A 24,417-nucleotide genomic window follows, 5' to 3' on the forward strand; every position below is an offset into this window, starting at 1 on the left:
GGGCTGGGCTAAACACAGCGCGCTGTTCAAGTCCGTCTCCTTGGTTCCTCCTTACCCTTCGACGTGGCTGTGGAGGGGCCCGCGCGGGCGTGTGCTGGGTGGGCACCAAGCTGGGCAGCCTGGGCTTTGGAACAGGCACGGTCTTCACCCTCCACACCATCCACTCACGGTCGTCACCACTGCCTGTGACAGTGCCTGGCCTGAGGTGGCCTCTCGAGAAGGGACACAGAAGGCACAGCCAGCTGCATCTCTTCTCACGGTAGGGCCCAGAGGACACACCCCTGTGCTGGCTGGAAGCTCACACCAGCCCCCATCAACACGGGCGTGCGGCAGCGGGTCTGTCCGTGCGGCTGGGTGTCTGTTTGCTCCGTCCTGAGTCTGGGACTGGGGCTCCTTGCTGCATCCCGCCGGCACAGCTGTGCAGGCCCGGTGGGCTGGGTGGCGGGCTGGCTTTCACTCTGGCTCTCCCCCCACCCGCTGCCTGGAGCGGGATGAGGCCACCAGTGCTCTGAGCCCCGCCCCGCTCGCTCGTGGCCCACACACCTGCCTCCTGACCTGCCTGGGAGAAAGCGTCCCAGCAGCCAACTCCCCGGCGCTCGGCTTGCCTGCATTTGGCTCCCGGGTGAGTTATTGATTTTCGTCTCCAGTGCAGGGTGAGCGGCCTTGGAGATTCCTTTCCAGCGACCCAGGGCACAGCAGCAATTACTGCCATCCTCACAGTGCGTGGACAGACCCGGTCTCAGGCACCCACGCTGCATCCAGCCCTCCCAAAGGCGGTGAGAAGGAAGGGGGAGGGCACTGGCCATTCTCTCCATCCCATCAGAGGGAGAAGCAGAGCAGGGCCCCAGGGCGGACCCTGGGCCCAAGGCACTCGGCCTGAGGCCTCATCCGGCTCCACTTCAGGCACAGACGCAGGGCGAGCTTGTCGGAAGGCGGCAGTCCCAGGGTCCTTCCCCCGCACGCACGTCGTCCTTTCCATGCCCCTCCAGAGCAGAAAGGGGTGCCTACTCCGGGCTTAACGCCATCACTTTTGTCTCGGCATCTGTCAGGATGGGACAGCGCCTCCCCCCAGGGGGTGTGGGAGTTCAGGCGTCCTGGATATGGAGAAGCCGGTGTACAGTAGGTGCTCAATAAACCATGTTAATTAATTCAACAAATTTCTACCGAGTGCCTCCAAATGCCTTGCTTTGGTAGGCCCCTGCTCTCCGCAGTGGCCAAACGAAGCAGCCAGTGTGGCACCCCCTCCCCGCTGGGGTGGGCTGTTCACCCTGCTCTCCTAGGCCTGGTACAGCAAGTACAGTTAACGCTCAATTATCTATGCAAATGGAGTGGAACGTCCCCCCTCCACCCCCGCCCCGATCATTCAAGAAGCACGGAGAGTCCACAGCTAATTCTTGCTGGAATGTGAAATGCACGATGCTTACTTGAGCGTCGGAGTTACCTGGCTAATTACTGTGCTCCCGGCTTGTGACCCGGCTTGTCTGCATTCTCAGACCTCACAGGAGTTAGTGGTGAGGGGTGGGCCCTCCAAGGACGCTGGGACCGCCAGCCACAGGTCACTGCCGGGGGTGGATGGACGCCCTCTGAGAACAAAGCCGTGGGCGCCAGGCCTCCTTCTGTGTAGTGTCACGTAGGAGGAAGGGCAGAGGACGCCTGCATGTCTGCTTCGAGGTGCTGCCTGTGTGGGTGGCTGGGTGCGAGTGGGCTGAAGGGAGGCCCAGGGGCTGGGCTGGCTCCGCTGAGCTGCGCTTGCTGCCCAGGGAGGCGGAAGCAGAGGTGCGTGCCTGCCGGCAACCCTCCCTTGGGGGTGCGCACATTTTGTTCTCTGTGTCTCTCTGGGCTTCTCTCGCTGGGTCTCTCCCTCTGTGTCTGTCTGTCTGTGTGTGTGAGTCTCTCCATCTCTTTCCATTCCTTCCTCCACTGGTTCTATTTCTATTTCAAGCACTGTCATCCCCAGGGCAAACCAGGAAACAGACATTTCTTTCCACAGACATGTCTTCCATGCAGCTGGGGATGGGGTGGTGGGAACCCGTCTTTCCTCTAGAATCGTGAGCTTTGGTGGCCTCTAACTGTATCGAAGTAGACACCCCTCTTCACGGCCACCCTGCCCCCTGCTGTAGGGCGGGGAGGGAAGGCGAGGACACGGCACACCCATCTTTCTGTGCCTCATCTCTTCTGCGCCCCCCACCCCACCCAGAGGTCTCCGGGAGGGGATCCTGCCCGTAGGCTTGGCAACCAAGGCAGCGTGGGTGTGTGACTGCCGTGGGTCTGAGTGCCTCGGCGTGCCCGTGATCTCGCCATCTCAGGGTCTCACTCCATGTCAGGAGGGTGTGGGGGCGCTGTCACCCGCAAGTGCTGTGGAGGGGACGCTCGCTCATTCTCTGCACGGGAACAGGCCTAAGGCCAACCCTCCAAGTGGCTGTGCTTCCCGAGAGCCCCGTGCCCTGGCCCATGACCTGCCCCTCCCCCCCCACATGGGGCTTTGGCGCAGGTGCCCTGGGGGTGGGGGAGGGACTTGGGAGGCCCTTCCAGCTCTCAAGGGCCTCAGTGCTAAGGCCACAATGAGACACTGGCACCCACATCCCGCGTGCCAGCTCCTGACATGGGCACACGAAGTCCCAGTGTCCCTCACACGACCAGCAAGACAGATGGGGGCAGTCGAGGAGACAGAGAAGTTAAGGGACCCCCAAGAGCCCACTGTCCAGCCTCTGGCTGCTCCACTGCAGTTTTAGGGATGGCAGAGCCCCTGCAGGCCTCTGAGCTTTCCGAAGCCCAGGGCGCTACCATTTCCGAGGCTAAGACGCAGACCCCCTCCCGCCAACACGCTGAGCCCACGAAGCCGAAAATCACCAACAGCCGTGCTGTGAGACCGTCACCTGAGAGCTGGTTTCAGGGAGACAGCGGGCCAGCGGGGCTGCCCCCAGGAACACGTGACGCGAGGGGCACCACTGTACTCCCAGGGTGACCGTGGCCCGCCCTGGCTTCTCCGAAGGCAGAGGCAGGGTGACAAGGGGCTCGGAAAAGTAACATGAGTGGCCACTGCAGCAGCCCAGCATGGGCCGCTGGGGGGGCTGGCCACGCCGCTCAGGGGGGCCCACACCTGCCCTGCCTCCTCTCGATCTCCCTCGTTCTCCAACCCCTCCCCCCAGCAAGGGCAAGACCCAGAATCAAGGCGGGGAGGGCATCACCCCCCTCCCCGGACCCCCGCCCCTTAGACGCAACTACCACGCTGAGCAGTGCTTTCCGGGCTCTCTCCGGGGACGAAGTCGGCCCACTGAGAGTCCGGGAGGAGGGGAGGCCCAGCCATCTGGAACGGCTGAACCCAGCCGTGGACTGACAGGCGCCAGTGACCTCCATGGCGGGAACAGGCGACCTAGAACAGCCTGGTTTGGTCCCAGTTCTAAAAGTAATTAGATGCTCCTAAGTAAGTCCCTAAAGCTCTGATTAGCATTAAATAAAAGTAAAACTCCAGCTCCTCTGTCCCACATTCCGGGCGCATGGTGGCAGCCACTGGACTGGAGGCCGAGAGAAAGCACACCCGCGGGGCAGACGGTTCCATCGGGCGGTCTCCAAGGATGGCCCCGTCTCAGCTGCCCATCTGTAGGACGACCAGCACAGGACCCTCCCCGACTAGTGCCGAGGCCCAGGGGGTGACACGCACACGGGACATGTGCTCTTTGCCTCGGCCAATCCCAGAGGGACAGAGGGTGGGTTTCAGGGGCAGCCAAAGCCCCCTCATCAACTGGCAGATACCGTGGGATCGACTGTGCCCCTCGCGTACCCCCGAGGCTAAGAGCACGTACAAGAACAAGAGGACACAATCCCCACAGATAGGACCACCACATGGGGGTTGCTGCGGTGCGGGCCCAGAGGGGCGAGGGGTGCACCGGGGGCAGAGCCATGCAGCTCCACAGCCTGGGGCTCCTGGCTGTACCCAGAGAGGGGCTGGCGGGAGGGCTGCCAGCGTGGCAGTGCCGTGGCCTTTGAACCTCTTCACAGAGCTCATTCGTGGGGAGTCGTCGGAGCCAAGAAAGCTTTGCTGGGCTGGCGGAAACCCACAGGGCCAGTCAACAATAAAAACCAAAACGGAACGCCGTGCACAGAGCAAACCTTCGCTGGGAGGGGACGGAACCCCAAACCGGCCTGAGGGCTGGCTCTGAGCCCCCGGCTGAGGCAGAGGCAAGTCCTGAGGTCCCTTCCTCAGGCCATCAGGAAGGCCAAGGCGAAAGAAAGCCCTGGTCTGTGGCCTCTCTGGAAGGGGGCCAGCCCCACCCCCACGGCCTCACTGTCTTCAGCTCCTCCTGCACCCATTCTCACCCACTCCGTTCTCCGGGAGAGGCCTCCTCTCCCCTCCCTGTTGTTTTGAAATGTCCCCTTCCCTTCCCACGAGTCAAAACAAACAGCGGCCCACGTGGGAAACCGTCCTGACCCAGTTCGGCTGTCTCGGCGGGAGCCCTTCCCTCCCACCAGGGGCCCTCCCCTGCAGTCCCAGTCTGGATAGACGGGCCTCGCTTGGCTCCGAAGATAACGGGCTGAGAGAGGGATGCTGGGTACTTTGAAAGGGGAAGTGGGGGAGGTCCGTGAAGTCGGAGGGGTGGGAAGAGGGAAATCGGGACGTCCTGCTTCCTGCAACTCCAGTGATGCCAAACCCCGATGCAGAAGTCCAAGCTTCCTACTGCGAGCACCGTCACCGAGGCCTAAGGGTGTGCAGGGCTGCTGTCCCTGGTTCTGAGCCTGCCTCGTGACAGTGAGGGGCCCCCTCTCAGCTGGGGGCTCTGGGGCTCCTGTCCATCCTCTCCCAAGATTTCCATCACTTCTCTCTCCCCACCCCCAGAACGTGTAAAATGCTTCAGCAAATCTATCACATTTTTTACAATATAACCCCTCCCTGCCCTTGGAGATGTTGGAGGCAGGACCTCTTCCCCCCACCCCTGGGCTGTGCTCATCTCGCTGCCCCTCACTCCTTCCCGCATGCGCCCTCTCCCCCCAACTTCCCGGTCTCCCCTGGTGGCTGGGGAGACCCACGAGGAGACCGGGGCAGATGAGGGCAAACGCCCTTAAGTTATTTCAGCTTTGCGGCCCTCTCCCTGCAGCAGACGACCGAATGCTCGGCTCGACACCACCTCCTCGGCAGCGGCTGTCTCATCCTCCTCCCCCTCTTCACTCAGGGCTGTCACCTCCGGGCGATGACACATGTCTCTGCAACATCAGCCGTCATGACGGGGAGCATGCCCGGGTCCCCTGGGTGCTTGTGGAGTCGCTGCCAAGGGGCTCCTGGCACGGGGGTGGGGCAGGGCAGGGCCCAGAGCAGGGCGGCTCCGGGGACGGGGGTTAGAACACAGACCCTGAGGCACAGCTGAGACGCCCTGTGCTCCTTCCTGTCGGGCAAGCGACATGGACTGCTTGTCCCAGCAAATGGGAGAAGCTGGGGACCAGAGTGCTGTGGGGAGAGGCAGCCCTGGAGAACTCGGGGCTGCATCCAGGGCACCCCCTCATGCACAAGGACTGTAGATCTCTTACCCTGGGGCGGAGCTTACAGCTCTCAAGCTTCCCCCACCATCTCAGGGGGTCCGCACACCCTCCTGTGCCGTGGGTATCGGCGCTCCAGTGCTCAGCACAGGACAGGAGCCCCAGGCAGGGACCTGCTGCAGACCCCCCCAGCGGGAGCCCAGGCCTCAGTTGCTTCCCTGCTCCACCGCCACCCACCTCCCCCTCCTTCGCCCCGTGGCTGTGCAAGGCTGTGAGCTGACAGCGCCTCCCCCTGGTGCACGACACATCGCTCCCTGTCCACCTGGGCCTTCGCTGCTGCTGCTGCTGCTGCTGCTGTGGGGAGCCCTGTGGAGCCCACTCAGCCACCCAATGCGTGATGCACAGGCTAAGTTCAAAGGCCACGGCACTGCCACGGGGGCCAAGCAGGGACATCCATCCATATTTTCACCTTGGGAAGGCAGCTCTGTCCAAATGCCTCCCGAGGCCACAGCTGTGAGCAGGTCCCCGAGCAAGAGCGGGCTCAGGTGCGGCGCTCACCTTCTAATGGTGGAGGCCACCGCCACCTTGAAGGCCCTGCGAGGGACTGGACACGGCACGGCTGTGCAAGGGGTGAGCTGGGCCCCCTCTCGGCTCCCCCTCCTCCTCAGCCTTCGCAGCCTGGGGCCCACAGGGGTGACCTGGGCCGCCCCACAGCTCTGCATCCCCTACCGACCACCTGCAGGAAGCAAGGCAGGGGCAGACCCCGAGGTGCTGGCAGGTGAGAACATCGCCGTGCAGCCCTGGCCGAGGGCCGGGGTGGGGGTGTGTGTGAGGCTCCCCTCCCCCACCCCTCCGTGGGCAGTATACAGCCTGAGGCTCCTGGGAGAGGGGCTCGGGGAGGGAGCCCCAGGCGCCCCGCGCTCACCAACCCAGGAATATGCCCTGGACTGGCTCTCTTCCTGCCCCACGTCCCCTGACCTTCAGACCACGTCCCAGAATAAGCCTCCAGCCCTCCGGCCCTGGTCTCAAGCCCTGCTTTTGGGGGGAAGTCTAGACTAAGTCAGCCAAGATTTGAAATCTGGAGTTTCTTATCCCAAGAAAAAAGAGCCACACGACTTTTTTTCTTTTCCGGTCTCTCTAATACTATTATTTTAAAATGTTTGTTGGTTTTCAAGTACTTCTTAATATTATAATTAGTAGGGTTGTTTTTTTTTAATTTACAGAATAGAGCCAGGTATGAAGGATCATCTGTGATCAGATGACTTTGGTGGACCCAAGGAAGGGCTGGTCATTATCAGGGACGGTGTGGTTCTTTCCTGTGTTGCTGGACCTGAGACCCCGGGCCCCTAGTTCAGCCCTGCTCGGGGCCATAGGCCAGACCCCGGGGCGGCCCCTTCCCAACACAAACCTCTAGGGAGGCCTGGCAGCTCCCCACAAGGAGCGGGGGGTTCTCTTGCAAGCTCATCCTAGCTTCCCGGTCACTGCTTCTGACCAGCCTAGAGCTGGGACCCTGGGCCCATGGGCTGTGTGGTCAGCACACAGGGCAAAGGGCGACAGACAGAGGCAGGACAGTTTGGAAGAAGTTCCCTTCTTGTGGGTCATGGGCGTGCCTGGGCCCCTCTTCGCCTTCCTGCCCCCAGCCTGAGCCAGGCACCCCCTTTGGGGGGGGCATCCGCCCAGTCTCAGTGCTGCCCTCTGCAGGGCATCTGCCTTCATGGAACTTTCCCCGGGGCCACTTGGAGATGCAGGTGCACACGGGGGTGCCCAAGGGCCCTGCACGTGGGCTCTCCTTCTCTCTCTCCCTGCTCCCTCCCCTCCCGTTCAGCTCCATCTCCTTCAGATCTAGCCAGCCCCGCCCTGCCTCGAGGAAACGATTATTCACATAGTTGCACAATTAGTCAATGTCTTGCTTCTTTCTTTGAAAATAACGTGGGCTCCGAGCTGGAGGCTGTGGGAGGCCCACGGGCCTTGCGGGCTGCTGCAGGAGGTGGCGGTCCGGCTCCGGCGGTTCAGCTCCAGCGGTTCCCACATCCCTCCCTGTTCTCACCCCTTCTCCGCCTGCAGCTCCAGGGAAAGCGTCACTTAGTCACCGCGGAGTCCCTCCCGCCAAAGTCTGCTGGCACGACCACGACTGAGTGGACACAGTGGAGTCCAGACACCGCTCTGCTCTGTGGGCCCTCAGCGGGGACTCAGGTCCTTCCCGCTGACCTCGCCGCCTCCATCACGTCCACGTCAGCCGCGGCCGTCCCTGCCAACAGCCCCAGTCCTGACACCTGCAAACAAAAGCGACTCCCCGAGCTCACTGGCATCAGGAATGGGGGACCCCAGGGCCGGTCCCCAACCTGTGGCTGGCTTCCCATCTTCGGATGATTTCCAGCTTCCAGCTGGTTCCTCCATGTGGCGTCTTTGGAAAAGCCGTCAGCTGTGGGCCTGCCCGCAGACCGTGCGTCCCAGGCAAGTGCAGTGCAGGAGCCTCGAGGGCTGATGCCCAGCCGGCGGACGCCCCGTCCTGGTGCCTGGGTGAGAACCATTCCAGGCCACGCCTCCACGCTCAGGGTTGCCCACGCCCCCTTGACCTTGCTCCTGCCCTGCCCACGAGACACTGCATCACTCGCACCTTGGCCTGGGCGGCCCTATTCCCAGGGTCCACACACACACGTAGCGTTTGCTCAATAAAATGAACGAAAGGAAAGCGCCCGTGGATACGCAGCGAGACTTGCGGAGGGCAGGGCTGCCGCTGGCCAGAGAAGGCCGGCATTTCCGCGTGTGCGTGCCGGTGCACCGTGAGCCCTGCCGCAGACAGGAGGGGCCCACGTGGCTGCCGACCTGGCCTGGCCAACCGCCGCGGCCACATCTTCCCACCCTCCCGAGCAGTGAGCAGCACTCTCCACATCCCAGCTGCTGACAAGCCACAGCCAGACGAAGATAAATGGAAGGGTCCTTCATCCCAACTTCTTTCCATAATTAAGTTTTAAAGTCACAATTAGCTGAACCCCGGTTTCGCTGAGCAGATGGGATCGGCTCCAGGTGAACACTGGCGTGCAGCCCCGGGGTCAAGGGATAGCCCACCGGCCAGCCACGGGGTCCCACAGCCAGGCCCCCAGGGGGCTGGGTGATGCCACCGGCAGCTGCAGACGCCCTGAGGTGGGTCCCCAGCCTCTGGCAGGGTCGTGCCTGATGGTCTCCAGTTCCAGCTCCGTGTTCCCGATATTCCTGCTCACCCTTGGGCAGGGCGTCTCAAACACCTTCACCAGAACCTGGGGTGGCTCGACAGCCAAACTCTCCGTGGACCGCTCCACGGCCTTGCTAGGCGCTCTGTTAAACTCTGACATCTACTCCTTCCCAGATGGGCACCTGTGTGGGGCACCCAGGCTGTTCCAGCCTCACAGAGGGCACAGGGACGCAGGACCAGGAGGTCCCCGGCTGGGCCCCTCGGGTTCTGAGCCCCTGGAGTCTTTGGGGACAGCCAGTCAGCATGCCTCGCCTCGGGAGCCCTGCTGCATTTTGGGAATTGGTAGACACCAAAGGGCACAGCCCCGCCTCAGGACTCTCGACCCCCACGCCAGGGACAGGAGGGGATGGCAGGAAGTGGCCCCAGAGCGAAGGGCCAGCTCTCTGTTCTCCCCTCTGCAGGGAGACTTTCGGGGCGCTGGACCCCCTTAGCCACCACAGCCCACAGCATCTGAGCAGGGTTCTCGCTCACCCAACTGGGGTTCATGTCACCCTCTTCTGAATGTTCGGCCCGAGGGAGCCCCGGCTACTCCTCCGTCCTCTCCTGCAGCTGGGCTTCTGCCCGACCTCCCTGGCCTCTAGGACCCCTGCCTCTGTCACCTGCCTCCCTTCCACGCTTGCGCGCTCACCCCTCATTCTTCAGCTATCCAAATCAGATTCTCAGCCACCTGCTTCTTTCACGAGGAAATCCTGAGCCCTCCTCCTCCCCAGGCCCTCGGCCTCGCTCTTTGGGAATCACAAATGTCCCGAATTGTCCCCAAGTTCTGAGACATTTAGGTGTTGAGGGGAGGGGATGCTGTGACAGATGAGACTATGACAAGCTCAGAACAGGGTGGGGGTCCCTGACACTCCCCTGGGACCTGGCGCAGAGGTCGCCTCAGCTGCGATCTCTAAAGGACAGTGCTGGTGCTGATGGGAAAGGGAGGACAGTCGTGTGTCTCTCGTGAGCGGCTCAGGGCCATGGGGGCAGGTGGGTGCGCCTTCCCCTCCAGGCGTTCTCACAGAGAGGGTGTGGGGCGCGGCCCCTTGATCTGACCCCTCCAGACTCGGCCACACCCGCGCCCTCCTTCCCACCCAGCAGCCCTTTGCCCGAGCACAGTCACACCCCGAATTTGTCACCTGCTACCCGGGCCCGTGCCTCAGGGTCGCCAGACTGGGCAGGTTGAAAGGGTGGCAGAAGCCGAAGGCCTGGCCCTCTCCAGGACTCTGTGGCCCCCAGGTGTCCCCTGGGGTTGGGGTCCGCCTGCTCAGAGGTGTTCCTGCTGTTTTATGGGCCCCAGCCCCCGCACTATGCATGCTCTGAGCCCCGGGAGGGGCTGCGCACCCCCTGCATGAGGAGCCTGCACAGACCTGACGACCTGAAACGGGGTCGTCAGGGGTTGATGGGCTAAGACCCCTCCTCCTGTCTTTGCCCTACCGGGGTCAGTGACATTTGTGCCCCAAGAACAAAAGGGCTGCAGGAGTCTCAGCCTGACTCTGGAACTGGCCACACCCTGTGCACACGTGGGCATGTCCCCTGCCCCCCTGCCCCTGCCCCGTTCATGCTGCAGCTGGCACTGCCAGGGGGACCTGTGGACACTGAGGAAGCTATGGCCGGGCTCAGCACCGACCGTGTCTGAGAGTGGCGCCAGTGGCTGCTGGAGGGGCACTGGGCACCCTCAGCCTGGCACACGGTAGGTGACCCAGCAACTGCAATCAGGGGGCATCAAACTTCTCTGAGAGCACAATCCACTTCCCTTCCAAACTCCTCCCCGGGGCTTTCAAACGGTGGGTTTTAGGGTCCTGACATGCTGCCTCTCCGGCCACGCGTGGGGCTGTCTCCTACAGTGCCACCCCTCGCCATGTGGACATGGCTGCCCGGTTCCTGCCAGCATGAATGAGCGCTTTGCTTAATGATTTTTAATAAAAGCAGGCATTGCCTCGGAGGTGCAAGTGTTGGGGGGGAGCAAGCCCAGTATGTGCCCGAGGAGAGCGAGCAGGAGGCACCGCGGCAGGTGAGGCTGGCTTCCAGACTCCTCGGGGCGCCCATCCTGAGAGCCCAGGACACCGGAGGCTGGGGACCCAGGGACCCCCAGACCCCAGGCCTTAGGAGAGGAAGACCCTAAATCCTCATTAGAAGGCTCTTTCATGCACCAACAGGATATTAGCTTCAGTTTAAACAGCTTCAATTACCCCAGGGCAAACTTTTAAAACACAATATTTATAGAGAACCTCGCTCAGCCCTGTTTGCTCTTCATGTCTCCAGCAAATGCTGCTAATTTGGAGATGGTTTGCTTTGGCGTCTCTGCCTGTTGCCAGTCGATTATGAAGCCACCCACTGGCCTAGACCGAGGGGCACGGTGACATGAGCCCTGTTCCTGGCCCTCATTCTTCTTCCTCGTGTGCAGGAGAGCAGGCCCAGCCATCCCCCCACCCCCACCCCGAGCGCTCACACACCTGGGCCACCTCTCTCTGTCCCTACGCCATCGGTCCATCGGGGAGCCCATTTCCCCATTCCCCCGAGGTCTAGCTCCCCAGAAAATGGGAGGGAGGTGCTCGCCCCTGGGCTGCTCCTCCTGCTGAGGCTCCGGGACTCTGGTCTTGCCCGTGGGGGCCCAGTGCAGCCCCGCGAGGAGCCCAGCAGTGTTGGGTCCCGGGTGAGAGGCCAGCGGTCCTCTGTCTGCTCCAAGCTGCAGCCCCATCAGCCCAGAGACGCACTGTCCCTCTGGCCCTGTGCCTGGGCCTCTGCAAAGGGGCTCTGGAAAGTTCCGTTCACACTCAGACAGACATATGGCCGGCCCAGGGATGTGTCACTACCAACGACAAATAGCCAACCTCCTTCCTTCCTCCCTCCCTTCCTCCATCCACCGCACAAGTATCCACCAAGCCCCTCCCTTTGCAGGGCAGGAAAGGACAGCTCAGACATGTCCCCCCCGCTCGGAGTCCCCGTGTGGGAGTGCCGTGCATGAGGGAGGGTGGAGGGGCAGGGCTTCGTCTGGCAAGAACGTGTGGGCCCCACCGGAGGCCCAGGGTTGGACCTCAGACGTGCACTGGGCAGAGGATGGGGGGGACCCAGCAGGAGCACACACCAGAGGCCGTGTTGTGGCCCAGCCCCGTGGCCGCAGCTCGCCCCTGTCCCCTTTAAAATGAGGACGGCGGGAACTGAGGGCCACAACTTTCTCAGCTCTGAAATGGAAGCAACGATACCTGTGACGCCCCCTTGCAAAGTCGTGTCAAGGCCGTGGGAAAACGTGTGGTCAACCGGGGGTGGGTGGGAAGGACGACCAGATGGAGTAGGGAGCCCCACAGAGCTCCTGCATCAGAGGCACCCCCTGAACAGGCCCCACCCTGCCTCTTGGGATGGACTCACTCATTCATTCCAGTGCACAAAGTTCCTGGAGCTGTGGGGATGTGGCAGTCACGGTGTGGGCGCTGGAAACAAGAGCTGAGCAAGACCCTGCAGGGGGCCACCAGCGGAGGGGAGATGGCAGAGTAAATGAGTAAAGAGGACACCCTTAGACAAGGGCAAGGAGATACAGAGGAGGGAACAATTTCCCACTGTGGGGTGGTCAGGGAGGGCCTCCTGGAGGTGGTGACATCTAAGCTGCCTCTCCCTGACATGCTGCTGCCCCTCATGTCCTCCAACCTGCAGGCCCAACGAGAAGGCAAGGTAGGAGCCAGCTCGGGAAGGTGGGGTGGGGGTGGGGTGTTTAGGAGGAACAGGCCTGGGGGAGGGGGAGCCGGGCAGATGTCAGGGTTAACTCAGGAGCACAGGGCACGTGGGATGTGCAGAGGCTGCAAGGGTGAGGCGGGGCTAAGCAGGCCAGATCTTGACGAACTTCGTGCTCTAGGCTAAGAACATTGGACTTGACTGGGCAAGGCAGGCTGGGCCCGAGGGAGTGGGGAGGGGCCTGGCGTGCGCCGGGAGTGGGATGGGCAAGAGTGAGGCGTGGCTCTGAGGATTCAGGCAGGTGGGCCATCCTGGCATTCGTGGGACGGGTCAAAAGAGGGAGAGCTGGTCAGGAGAGAGGTGCGAGGTTTTGAGGTGCTGAGTGGCGGCACGTTGGACAGCAGGGGACAGCAGGGGACAGCAGGGGTACTACTGGTGGGGCTGGGGCTGGTGTCCCCGAAGGGGTGCTGGCTGGGGAGCTGGCATCTCGGGTGCCGTCTCCCAGACTGGGCTGGGTGCCACTGCTCAGGGAGGGGGACCCAGGAGAGGAGACCCAGAGGAGGGGTTGGCCTGTTGCAGCCCTGCTGTTTCTCCGCCTGGGCTGCGAGACCCTGCCGGAAGTGGGGCCGGCTGTGGGGGGGCGGGGAGACAGAGAGGCTCCCCATCAGGTTCCCCGTCCTAAAACAGCCCCAGCGGTTCAGCGGGGGAACACTCCTGGCACATCCTCCAGGGTCAGGCTGGGGTGGGCAAGGACAGACAGAGCCCTAGTGGGGGAGGGGGTCCAGGAGGCGAGACCCCAAGAGGAGCCGGCAGAGCACCAGGCAGGATAAACCTCTACCCTGCTCCCACCCCAGCCCCCTGGAGGCATCTCCTGGTCACGAGGCCCAGCCCAAAAAGCAGCCCCATCAGGTCTGAGGGGACGCCCAGGCCGCAGGAGGGACCAGGGACTAACACATGACCGCCAGTCTGGTGCCGACAGAGTTAAGATGCAGAGAGGAATCCCTTCTGTTCTGCCTGTGGGCTCAGGGACTGTGTCCCTGGGGCTGGGCCTGAAGAAGAGGAAGGACTGTGCAGGGCAAAGGCATGGGCACCAGTGGGACAGCAGGGCGTTGGTGGCAAAGGGCAGAGGCCTGGCACACCTGGACCTGTCAGGCCCCAGTTCTGCCGAGTGGCCGAGGGTCTGCAGGGCTCTGTGCAGTGGGCCTGGGCCGATGACAGCCTCCTGACTCCCGGTGGCCACCAGCCCTTTCCGTGTGGCTGCCTCAGCCTCTCCTTCAGACTCCCTGCCTGTCCCGCCCCCCAGGCACGGACTCCGGGTCGGCCCCCCTGGAGGCAGGGCTCACTGTGGCCCTGCAGGGAGAGGCTGCTGCGGGGCAGGCTGTGTGTGGGTCTGGGAGAAGGGCCTCCCCCTCCCGAGGCCCAGGGCCTGCAGGTGCCGGCTGGGGTCACTGGGCTGGGCTGGGCGGGGCCCAGGGTAAGTTCTCCCCCAGGAGAAAGGTGCAGAGTTCCCACAGATTTCCAAACTGCGTCCAAGGGAGGCAGAGGCCCACGGGTCCCGGAATCGACGCACACACACCTAGCATTTTGCTCTCCCAGCTCACCCGTCTTCACTAGAAAGACAGTTCCTCTGCACCCCCTGCGGGGGCCCTTCCTGCCTCGGCCTACCCATGGGAGCAAGCCTCCCCCCATCTCCCTCGGCATTCACTTCCCTAAGGTGCAGGGGCTGGGAGGAAGGAGGGAAGGGCTCTGCCTGGCTGGGGCTCTTCCTCTCCCCAGGGCCCCCCAGCTTCCTGTGTTTCCAGGCTCAGAGCTCTGGGGCCCACGTTTTGTTCCCCATTATTCTTTCTGGGGTCCGGGGGAGGGAGGAAGGGAGCGGATAAGATGCGGGTGGGGGCGGGTAGGCTCGGGGTGCAGACCAGAGAGAGCAACCTGAAGTTTGCACTATCAGCTGCCAGGGAATCTGCGGCAGGTTCTTCCCACAGCAGGGCAGGGGAGTGGTGGGAGGGGGACCGTGGTGCGCCCCATGCAGGGCTTTCCCAAGCCTCTGCCCAGCTGCCCCTCCGCAGGCCCCCCACCCTCGTGGTCCATCCCCATGGAGGCCACTTCGGGGAGCGTGGTTCGCAGGCAGCCAGCACTTCCTGTCTGGGGACAGACCTGCCCCCGCTCCCAGCTGGTGCAGACCGAGGAGCGGCGCCGAGGGACAGGCTCAGGCACCTGGTGGGCTCGCCGCACTCTGTCCACATTCCCACCCAGATTTGCCCAGAGCCGGGAAAGCAGCTCGGATGTCCACGCTTGGTACTTACCCAAAAATACACCATCATTTCGGAACTGCGGCTCCTCGGCGGGCTCCGGACTCAGAGGTGGGGAGGCAGGCGGGGAGGAGGCCGAATGGGGCAGTGGCGGAGGGGCAGGCTGGCGCTCCGGTCCCTGGCCACGCCGGAGCTCAGTGCACTGGCACTTGCAGCAGTGTTCAGAAGCGCCTCGCCCCCTCTCCCTCCTGCCTCCCGTCCGGTCCTGTCCCGGTCCTCCCCTCCCGCGCTCTCCTCTCCGGGTAGTTCCCAGACGCCGCTCGGCGCCTGCTCCCCCCGGGCTGGCCCGTCTGCGGGGGCCCTGCTCACACTGCCGGTCCCTGCACTACTGCCCGGCTCTCTGCGCAGAGCCGAGCTTCTCATCCCGACACCCAGTGCTCCCCATGCTGGGCACAGAGGCCCCCACGGTGTGGGGGGGCCCCAGGGCAGGGGGCCTGGTAGGCAACCCCTCCCAGCCTAATGGATCTCATGGGGGGGAGGGGAGACAGACCCTGCAGCTAGAAAATCGGAGCAGAAAGTGCTTCAGAGCACGGAAGGTGGGAGCTGGCAGAGGCACAGTGGGAGACCGGCCGAGACCCCAGCCCCACGCAGGGAGGGGAGTGTTGGCTCCCCGCCCAGCCCTGAGATGAGGCATCACATTCACCTGCCGAGTCAGATGTGCAGTGGCGGGCTGGGGTGCAGCAGGGGCCCTGGGGGGCACGTCTGTGTCCCACATCTCGCCTGCCTCAGCGTTTCCCAGGCTACCTCCATCCACCCCTGTGGTGCTGGGGTGCGGCCTGGGGACAGTGTCCTGCGGGCAGCCAGCCTTCCTGGCTTCCTGCTCAGCCCTGTCGGAAGCTGGCCGTTCCAGCCGGCTGGCTTCAAGCCAGTGCTGCCCGTGGGCCCCGAGGCAGCTAGGGACCCAGGCCCCAGGCGAGGCAAGCGGCCACTCCACCTGTCAGCCTGAGTGCCAGATGCACCCAGCTGTCACCTACTCTTTGAAGGGGCGAACGGAAACCATTCTTTCTAAGGCTCTTAAGATTTACTGTAATGAGGGAAACGGAGGCCCAGAGGCTGGATATGGGGATGGTGGCCGTATACACTGAAGAATGACAGCAGATGGCGAGTATCGTGTCCCCCTTGGGCATGGGCTGGTGGCCAGAGGGACATGTGTGCTGGTATCTTCAGGCTGGGGGGGGACAGGAACCACATCTGAAGAGCCCAGCACTTCCTTCCTGCAGGGTGGCCGTTGGCCCAGGCAGCCGGGCCCACTCTGCTGAGGCCAGCCACAGCCAAGGCGGGGACACAGGAAGTCTCATGCTTGGCCTTAGTAGGGGCCACCCCATCTGTGCCCATCACCCTGCCACAAGGGGCCCTGGCTGAGCTGGGAGGAGGGCTGGGTGGGGAAGGCGGGCGTGGGCTTTATCAGCTGGGAGCCTCTGGCTGAGTGCCCTGGCTTCCCTCCAAGGCCTGGTCTTTGGCTCCCTGGCTGGGCGAGCCCAAAGAAGGTGCCAGGACAGAGGGAGTGAAGTCAGACTTTGAGCCTCTGGGGTTGGCAAGGATGCTGGTGGGCACAGGGAAGGATGGGGCGGGAGGGCAGGGGGCAAGGGTGCGTGCGCATGTGGCATGCTCTGTGACTGCTTCCCACAAGCCCTCGCAAGCCCTGAACATCAGAGAATGACAAAGGAGATGCTCTACAGGCTGATTCCCCAGGGGATGACCTTCTTGGCCCCCGGGGTGCCAAGGAGCCAGCCTGGCCACAGGGCCCAGAGGCCCGAGAGCCAACAGACCCAGCCCTGCCGTTTACAGACTTGCTCCGAGCCTCAGTTTCCCCCTTTCCAAATGGGTGGGAACAGTTGCCCCGCCCTGGGGCTGTCTCCATGACCAAGTGGGACTGATCAGTTGGTCAGTGATCACAGGAGAGGCAGCGGAGTGACCCCGAAACAAGACACTGGAGCTGCGACGGGCTGCCTGGCCTCCCTGCACCTTGAGGACGGGCCCAGCACCCTGCGCTTTCCAAAACCCAGAGCGACAAGGACGGCGAGCGAGCGGTGTCTCCGTGCCCACCCCAGGTTCTGGGGCGCCCTTCTCCAGGTCCTGGCTGACACAAGTGAGCAGCCACACCCCGTGGACACAGAACCAGGTCCGGGACTTGGCCACACGTCCTCCAGGTGTGTCCAGAGAACGCTGGGAAGCTGGGCTTCGGGCTCAGACAGCCCACAGGGACCTCAGTGTCCACCACAGACAGTCCTGGGGGCCCACCCTCCCTTTCCTCCTTGTCTGGCCGGCTCCCACGGACTCGCCATTTCAGTCAGCTGTGCCGTCCCACCCAGGTGGGCAGCTCCTGGAAGTCAGGGGCTTGGCCGTGCCAGTCAGGCACACAGCAAATGCCTGTAAATGTTGCTGAGGGCTGGAGAGAGTTCAAAGGCACAGAGCATGGCTGAGCTGCCTTTTAGGGAGCGCCTCCTCATGGAGATAAGGAAGCAGTCGCTGCCGCGGGCTGTGGTTCTGCTGACCAGCCAAGTGCCCGTGGGCTCAGGTGTGGAGGGCGTGGGGTCCAGGGGTCACCTTCCCACGGCAGCTCTGGGAGACGTGAGTGGGGCAGGCTGTCTCTCTAAGTGTTTTCACTGCTCATTCCTCGCTCTGTCCGCCGGGACCTGGTGATGCTGCCAGCAGCTTCCATGAATAAGCTGCCTGTCTCCTGACACTGTCTAAACTCCAAGGTGGCCGCACCATCACCCTCGCTAGAAAGATTGGCTCAGGTGGCCATGCCTCATGGGCGGGGCCTGCGTTGAGCCAAGCGCCAGGGCTTCTGCTGTAAAAATGCACGCCCGGGTGCACGCACGCAGCAATGCAGGAGCCCGCAGACATGCAGCTGCACGCAGAGCCGAGGGACGCACGAATGCATGGGCTCCCCTGCATACACGTGCACACGCACCCCCATTTACACGCCAACCCTGCCCCCGTATGCGTAACCATGTGGCACACACGTCAGAGTGACCCCCCAGTGGGCAGCCCACTTCTGCACATGCCTTGGAGGCCTTCAGCTGGTTGGCTGCATGGGGACAGCCCAGGGCCCCAGCAGGGAGATGTGGCCCTATACCTGAGCCAGGTGGTGCCATCTGCCACAAATTCAACCCAAGGCCCTGCAGACAGGGGGTGTGAGATGTGGAGAGGACATAGCATCCTCCAGTTGGAACGCCGGCAGCCATAAATAAATAATGACGGAGGAGAAGCAGAAGAGGGACGGGCCGGGAGCAGCTCCCCCACCGAGGGGGCTGGGGAGGGGATCCCAAGGGCCGCAGGGACTCTGCTGGACTGTGGACACATTTCCAGCTCAGCGGCTCCGCACCGCCCTCCAGCACAGCAATAAAGCAAAACCGCGCTCTCAATAATTCAGCAGCAGGAGAGGGGCCGAGGGAGGAAAACCCGCCTCAGCACTGAGAGAGGGCCGGAGGCGGGGGAAGGGAGGGAGGGAAGGCAGGGGGAACTTGGCCTCCCTCGCACCTGGCCCGCTCTGTGTCCTGAGTTAAAGAGGTGCTTGCAGACTGTCCTTCCCCGACAGGGACTCAGGGACTCGAGCCTGAGGAGCCACCGGCCCTCCCTCCCCACAGAAGAAACCCCTCTGCAGACTCCAGGGGCGGGGCGGGGATTCAGGCGCCCATCCGTCACCAGCTGGCTGCCACTGCTGGAAAGTCCTTCCTTGCTGCAGCCCCTGACACCCATCTCTGGGACGCCTCTACTGAATCTTCGCTGACTTGAGTCTGTGCCAGGTGGGCCGCCTGAGTCTTCTGTGGGTCCAGCCCCTGAACCCTCCGGGACAGCCAGAAAAAACTGGCTTTTAGGGACAGCCACCCGTGTTTAGGGTGCCCACACCTCCGGCTTGCCCGGGACACTCCCGGTTTACGCCATAGTCAGGAACAGCACCTCCAGTCTGGCTGACACATTATTTGGTCGCTGTTAGGGATCCTCCAAGTCGCATGCTGAAATACCCTCCTTGTGATGGAGTTTGGAAGTGGGGCCTTCGGGAGGGTGACTAAGGTCTTGGGGGTGGGCCCATGACGCAATTAGCGCCCTTGCAGGAGTGCCGAGAAACCTGGCTTCCTGCCACGTGAGGACGCAGGGCAAGTCTGCCCCCCAGAAGAGGGCCCTCACCAGTACTCGGCCGTGCCGGCGCCCGGAGCTCGGGCTTCCAGCGTCCGGAGCTGTCAGAGACAAACATCTGTTGACCAAAGTCACAGCCACTCAGGCATGCTGTGCTGTCACAGCGGCGAACGCAGACAGCCACCCTAATTATGCAGAACTTAGCGTCGATTAAACCCCTATTGGAGCAGACAGGAAACCCGCTGTGTCTGAGCCACCAGTCGGGACAAAACCTGCCCCCTCGTGGAGCTCCCCTGTGATGTCCACAGATCATGGTCTCCACCAGCCTCAGGGTCAAAGGAACCAGGCTGGGGCAGCCCGGAGGGCCAAGGTGCGCGTCTGCCTGCCCTCCCTCCACCGGAGGCCGACGTCGGGGGAGATGGGCAGCTTCTCCTTCCCCAGCCGCTGGCCCAGGCCTTCCCATCACCGGTTCTGTCTCACGCGGATGTCAGGCCCCACCATTTCCCTCCTCCCCCGGCCTGCCCTGGCTCCCCGTGCTGCCGCGGGCGCATGCCGTGAGCAAGCTGCCCCCCAGAGCCGGCGGGGCGGCGGCGAAGTCTGCAAGAGAGATGTGTGTCTTGCTCCCTGCACCGTGACCCGCCTCCGCTCCCCGAAACCGGATGATAAATTACTCTGGCCAAGCGGAACACGCCTGGACAATCTCCTCGCCAACTGTAATTAATACCCCGGGGAAACACAGACCCGGGCTTACGCTTTCGCACAAACACGCGCACGCACAGGCTCTGCCGTCCTCCCGACCCGGCTCAGGTGCCTCTTCTCCTGCTGCGTTTGTGGGTGGCGCCAACCAGCCAGCTGGGGAGATCCCGGAAGCCTGGGGAGGCATCGGGGCCCCTCTCCTGTCCCCGTGATGCAGAACTAACCATCCCGGAGCTGACTTCTCGGCAAGCTGGTGCAACGGAGTGTAGCCGTGGAGGAAACAGCCATGGGTCTGGGTGACCCCTTGGTGGTCAATATTTTGGGGCACCTCCCCCCACCTTCTTCTCCCCACAGGGACAGCCTGGGTGATGCACTAGTCCAGGCACACCTGTGCACAGGTATCAGCGTGCTCCTGGCGTCTGACACCCCTATAAAGCTGTGCAATGAGCCACGCAGCCCATGAAGCCGGACAGCTGACCACCCTGACGGTGGACATGCTTTCTCAGGGCACGGGGGAGCTGGACCACACCAGGAAGGGTCCAGTCCCTGTGTCGAGTGCTGGTCAGTCAGCTCCTTCGGTGTGGCAGGCAGAGGCATGGATGGGAAGGGCTCAGAAACCCATGCTCCAGCCAGACAGGGACGCCTCCCAGTGCCTGGAGCAATGGGTCCAGCACTCTGAGGTCTTGCCTCGGCAGCGGGGTCATGAGACCCGGGTGAACCATGGCCCAGGTCCCATCCAAAAGATCTCAGGCATGAGATCACAGAGGACGGAGTGGTTTCACCACACCCCAGAACACAGCACGACGCTACTTAGAGGAGTCAAAGTATCTGGCACCCAAGGTAAAGTGTACAGTGTCCAGCATCCAACCGAAGACACACAAGAAGCCGGGAGACACCCCCAAAGTGAGGAGGAAAAGGAATCCTCAGGAACCGACCCGGAACCGACACACAGTTAGCAGAGGAGGCCGCCCACACCGCCATCACTACCTCGCCAGTTCCAAAAGTTAAGTGGAGACCCGGCAGGTCTAAAAAACCGTGCCAGCTGAACTTGCAGACGTGAAAACTCCCACGTCCGAGGTGAAGAAGTGCCCGGCACGGGGTCAGGGGCGGAGTGAACGTCGCAGAAGGAAATGTCAACGGACTCGGAGACACACATGGATTACTTTCTCTGTTTCGAAGGCCCGAATAGAGAAAAACAAGGGAAAAAATGTAAGTAGTAAAGAACATCTGTGAGCTGTGGGAGGACGTGGAGCCGCCTACCAGGCGTGTCCTTGGGCGTCCCTGAAGGTGGCGGGAACAGAGGGACGTTTGGGAAAATAACGGATAAAGCCTCTCCAAATCTGATGAAAACAGCAAACTCGGCGAGCCAAAAAGCCCAACAAACCCACGACACGTGAAGAGTGACACCTACGCACGTCGTGATCACACTGCTCGACATCAGTAATAACGAGGAAACATTTCTACTCCAGCGCGTGTCTGATAAACGACGTGTATTCGGTAAATATGTAAAGAAACACCCAGCACAACGACTCCACGATAAGAAACCAGACGACCCAGTGAACACACACGGAAAGGTCTGAACAGACACATCGCCAAAGCAGCAGTGTGGATGCCAGACAACCCATGGAGTAGCGCTCAGCCGCCTCCGTCACCAGGAAAACACAAGTTAGAACTCAGCACTGCGACAGAACCACTGACGCGATGGAGACAGCGGCCCCCGGGGCGGCGAGGACGCAGCAGACCCGGGCTTCTCACACCTGGCCGGTGGGAGTGGGAGGTGGTAGCTCCACTTTGGAGAACAGTTTGGCATTGGCTTAAAAAGCTAATAAACATTCTTACCACAGGACCCAGCCACCTCACAGCCGGGCGTGTCACCCCAGAGAGAGGGCAGCGACCGGCTGCAAGCAGACTCGTGTGTGACGACTCTGTGTGGCTTTCTCAGTGACGGCCCCAAACTGGAAACCGCCCGGACCCCTCCCAGGAGCGAACGGGAGAGAGTACGTTCGTAGCATGCAAACAACCGAGCAGAAAAGGGAAGCAACTGTGGACGCGCCTCGCCCCGAACTGTGCTGAGCGAAGGCGGTCCAGGAGGACGGGGGCTCAGGGCACAGGGAACTGTGCGGGGTGACAGACACCCCAGTACGCTGACGATGGCGACGCTGTCACGGGTGCACACGTGTGTCATAATTATCCGATTGTACTCTGAGCTGCGTGCAGTTGGCTGTACCCGCACTATAGCCCAACAAGCTGTCTGAAAACAGGAACGCACAACATCCGAGCCGGCCTGTCCCCACGTCACTCCCTAGGGCACAGGCCACATCTGTACCCCACAGACACACGCACCAAGGGCTCCTGGGGCGGCCTCCCTGTAAAATGGGTCTCGCTTTACACAGAGGGCGTGGCACCGGCTGCGAGTGTGTGGGGCCTCCTTGTGGTTCAGAGCACTTGGACCAGAGCAGGACACCAACACACGCTGTCTGTGCCTCCTTTGTCCCCTTGCACACTGACGGAGACAGGATGGCCACTCCCTGGGGACCCTGTCCTGCCTTGCCCACCACGGGTGCCCACAGCCACCTGCAGCGGCCCCAGGAGCTCCGCCTCGAGTCCCCAGTGAGCGGGGCCTGAGTGTCCTCTGCACACAGCCCCTCGTGGCCCTGTGGTGACCAGCTGCCAGGTCAGAAGTCCCCTTGCCAGGTCAATGCCTGCTTCTGAGCCCGGGGGGAGCTTGCAACAAAAACTATACAAAAGACGTTACCAAAAGAAGTCTCCAGGGTCTGGCCCAGGAAGAGGCCGGCGCCCCACCTGACAGGCTGACTGGCCATTCCAATCTGTGGGAACAGCTCTGTCGTCTGGGCACATGCAGCCCGACACCCAGGAGCCCAGAGGAGAAGCCCTCCAGGGACCTGAGTTCCAAAGACACGACAAACCTGCATTTTCTAATTTGTTCCCAACAAATACACATCACTTCTATAACACGTTTCTTCCCCCAAGTACAACTGCAAGTGAAGCTATGAGGAAGATCAGTTGCCACGGGTGACAGAGGGTTGGCAGCGAGGAACACAGGCACGATGGCTCAGGCCAGAAAGGTCCAGTCCCCCGTGAGGGTCAGCACTGGCGACAGAGCCGCTGTCCACAGCCCCCTCCCCGAGGAGACTCGGCCACGACGGGAGTCTGACCACCTGAACCAGCCAGACCAGTGAGCCGGGCTGCCCTTGAGTTCCCATGGCCTTGCAGTTCCGGGGTGCACACCTGTGCACCAAGTACCTGGCATGGGGGGCAGTAGGGCAAAGGGGGGCCTGCGGGAGGAAGGGCGGAGGAGGGGGAGGGAGGGGAAAAGGCCCAGCAAGGGATCCATCCACACTGCTTCTCTGCCTGCAGACACACTCCCGTCCCTTCATTTCCCTCCAGGCTCCTCCGGCTTCCAGGCCCGCCTTCCCCGCACAGGCAGGGCCAGGCCACTGGGGGCCACGGATGAGATGCCTGCCTGCCGGTGCTAAGCGAGCCACACTTTTGCCCTTTGCCCCCACTGCCCCAGCGAATGGGCCCCCCAGGAACCCTGCATTCACTGCCAACATCTCCCGAGATGTCCAACGGGCTCACATCTGTCAAACACTATTCAGGAGAAAAAAAGAGAAAGTCTTTTACCTTTTATTCAGCCAATGTTCCCCGAGGCGCTGTGGGCTCTCTAGGAAAAGAAAAAGAGGGACAGAGTTACGCTCAGCGTGGCCACCACACGGCTGGCTGCGGGCTGCTCCACGCTCGCCGAGGGGCCGGGCCGGGGCTCCTCTCCCCGCTCCGCACTGGGTGCAGCCGGGGGTCACATTTTACTCAACAGGCCAAGACAGAGGGGGAGAGGACCCTGGGCTTGCCACCCAGGTTTGCCGACTCATTTCCTCTGGGACGCGGGATAGTCCTTGGTGCTTTCTCTCCTTCCCTTGGCCCCAAACGCCGAGTGCCCCCCTTGCTCTTCCCCTCCACCGGTTTTGAGGTGACCTTCTCATGGGGACTTAGTGGGCTGCTGACGGTGGTGTTCCATCCCCAAATGGGCCATTCTTCAGGCTTGTCCCCACCCCCAGGGGTCACCACATAAATCGAACATCTGTCAAAGTGTAAGCAAGCGATGTTGCTCACCGAGAAAAGGCCCCCAAGCCCCAAACGCAGTGTTTCAGGGTTCTGCACGGCCTCCGGGAGCAGCTCAGGGCCGACGCCGGCCTGGCAGGGACCAGGCGTCCAGGTGTTTCACAACCCAGGGACCCAGGGCCAGAGAGACCAAGGCACCTGCCTGAAGTCACAGCGCTGACTTCTGGGACGGGGACGGGCACCACACACCTGTGTCCAGACCCCTATCCCGCCCTTTCTCACAGGGCCTGTGGAGATCAGAAATGTGTGCGTGTGTTTGCTCCTTCTCGACTTGAATTTTCCTTACTCAGCTCACTCGCGTTTCATAGCCTTAGCTACACACGTCTGGCACACGTGGTAAAACACACGGAACACAAAACGTGCCGTTTTAACCGCGGTCAATTCAGCGGCATTAAATACACGCACACTGTTGTGCGACCCTCACCACCAGTCTCTGGTTCTAGAACTTTCTCATCGCCCCGAAAGGAGACTGGGACTCAGGAAGCAGTCACCCCCGCCCTCCCCACCCCAGCCCTGTGCTGCGTCTGGTTTTTGAACGTAGCCTAAACAGGACACAGAAAGGCGTCAGCCTCGGCTTCTTCCTTGAGGTGCAGAAAAGTCGCCGTCATCACCACCATCGACGTCACCCCCACGAGCCGGCTGCCACTGTCATAGATATTGCACTTTCCACATGCCAGGCACTTGGGGACAACAGCCTCGTTCACCCTCACACCCCCGAGAGGCAGGCGCTGTTCTGACCACCCCCACTTTCCAGGAGAAAACACGGAGGCTAGGGTGGGTGAAGCCGGGGCGCCTCTGGGGATGGGGCAGGCAGATTTCTAGGGGCGGCGCCTGCGGCTC

The 24,417-nt window shown here is 62.4% G+C and overlaps 1 protein-coding gene across 1 annotated transcript in view; it reads right to left on the minus strand.

Moving 5' to 3' along the window:
• The window catches only part of RBFOX3 (RNA binding fox-1 homolog 3), a 93,010-nt gene extending 69,886 nt beyond the window's left edge, over positions 1-23,124 (minus strand). Inside the window, exon 1 of the mRNA XM_045190335.3 lies at positions 23,083-23,124. The gene's annotated coding sequence lies outside the window, so the exon portion shown is untranslated. The remainder of the gene's footprint in view (positions 1-23,082) is intronic.
• Between the last annotated feature and the right edge of the window lie 1,293 nt (positions 23,125-24,417).

The sequence above is a fragment of the Desmodus rotundus genome, chromosome 9 (assembly GCF_022682495.2).
Source record: "Desmodus rotundus isolate HL8 chromosome 9, HLdesRot8A.1, whole genome shotgun sequence".
NCBI lineage: Eukaryota > Metazoa > Chordata > Mammalia > Chiroptera > Phyllostomidae > Desmodus > Desmodus rotundus.